The sequence below is a fragment of the Rhinichthys klamathensis genome, unplaced genomic scaffold (genome assembly GCF_029890125.1).
Source record: "Rhinichthys klamathensis goyatoka isolate OS25496 unplaced genomic scaffold, OSU_Roscu_1.1 h1tg000237l_1, whole genome shotgun sequence".
In the NCBI taxonomy this organism is placed as follows: Eukaryota; Metazoa; Chordata; class Actinopteri; order Cypriniformes; family Leuciscidae; genus Rhinichthys; species Rhinichthys klamathensis.
Window position 1 is genome coordinate 1420856 of NW_026606760.1, and position 2221 is coordinate 1423076.

Here is a 2221-nt window from a genome sequence, read left to right on the forward strand (position 1 = left end):
AAAATCGGTGTTGCCTACACCGTGTTATCCTCTTTTTAAAATTCGCACCCTGTTGACTTCAATGGGGCAAGTTCTAAACCTGCTTTTAGCCTCTTAACAACCTTAATGTGTCATTACAAGTGCACAGCCATGTGAGTGGTGTTATTAAGAGTGACCACGGTCAATCTGACTGCAGTAGATGTGCAAGACCACAGTAGTCAATTGTCGACTTCGCGCGCGCGATCATTGGTAACTAATATAACTAATGATCGCGCGCGCGAACTCGACAATTGGCTACTGTGGACTTCAAACGAAAACAGGAAGTAAATACAGGTATGTGAGCTGGCTGAATTAACATCATTTTTATTAATATCTTGCACATCTACTGCAGTCAGATTGACCGTGGTCACTCTTAATAACACCACTCACATGGCTGTGCACTTGTAATGACACATTAAGGTTGTTAAGAGGCTAAAAGCAGGTTTAGAACTTGCCCCATTGAAGTCAACAGGGTGCGAATTTTAAAAAGAGGATAACACGGTGTAGGCAACACCGATTTTTGTCGTTTTTGTCTGTACTGACAGCACTCCAAATGTACAAAAAAATGAGCTCAATGTTAAAATTGACCGGAGTTCTCCTTTAACAGCCATTGAAGAAGCTGCAAAGAGCACGGTCGGCCTAGTCAGGAAAAAAGCACCAAAGAACTGGGTTCTCAAAGCACGAAATAAATCTAAGAGAAACAAGAGAGCGAACACGAAACAGCTCAGTCAAGATCTGCTTGATTCGTACGAGCAGGACAGGCAGGACCTGGAAGAAAAACTACAGCGACTTAAAGAAGCAGCAAAAGCAAACAAACTAAGAATAACTTGGGAGATAGTCAAAGAGATCAGTGGCAAGACTAAGTCAACTAACAAACACAAAATGAAAAGAGCAGACGGAAAATACATCAACTCATCACAAGAACTGCTAAAGGAGTGGCAACAATACTTTAAAACCTTGTTAAACAACAACATAATCACTGACGACTTGCCAATCGAAGCAGCTGCCCAGGATCTTGACATCAACACAAGTCCATTTACTATCATTGAGATAAAGTGCGCAATTGAAGAACTGAAGAATGGCAAATCACCTGGCTGCAATTATGCAATCACACCAGAGGCACTGAAATACGGAGGAGACTATGTTGCCAATCTCATCTGCAACGATGTATACGATCAAGAAAAAGCACCAGAACAGTTCACCACAAATCTGATAGTACCACTACCCAAGAGAGGAGACCTCACCCTAATGAACAACTACAGAGGGATCAGCTTGATGTCGATCACCGCCAAAGTATACAACAAGGTCCTTCTTAATCGAATAAGAGACCCGATCGACAAGATTTTACGTACCAATCAAGCAGGCTTTAGATGAGGGAGAGGATGTATAGAACAAGTCCACATCCTGCGTAGAATAATCGAAGGCTTCCAAGACAAGAAACTCGATTATTACATCACCTTTGTAGATTTCAAGAAGGCATTCGATTCCATCAAGAGATCAACCATGTTCGACATACTAAGACATTATGGGATCCCAGACAAAACAGTAAGAGCGATCCGCACAATTTACAACAAGTCACATATACTAGTAGAAGGGAAGCTGTCAGACCCCTTCGACATCACAACAGGAGTCCTACAAGGCGATACCCTAGCTCCCTTCCTATTCATAATCGTCATAGACTATGTATTAACTCAAGCCGAAGAAGAACATGCAAAGAACACATTATCGCGCGGAATCGTAACACGTTTAAAAGAATCCAGCAGAAATCCAGAAGTATCATTATTTGACCTGGATTTCGCTGACGACATCATCCTTCTAAAACAGAAGCACTGAGTAACCAAGAATATGCCGGTCTGGACATGGCAATACATAAGCATCAGCACATAGAGCTAGATGGACAGACCATCAAATGGACCAAGAACTTTAAATATCTTGGCTCCCACATCGCCTCTAGCAAATCCAACGTCAAAATACGAAAAGGCCAAGCATGGGGGGCCTTCTGGAAGATGAAGAATGTATTTCAGTCAAGAAGTCTTCCAATTACACTCAAGATCAACATATTTGAAGCTGCGTGTGTCTCAATCCTGCTCTATGATTGCGAGAGCTGGATCCTTAGCAGCAAACTCAGAGACCAACTCAACAGTTTTGCCACCAACTGCTACAGAATCATGCTTGACATAAAGCGTCTGGACAAGAAAAGCAA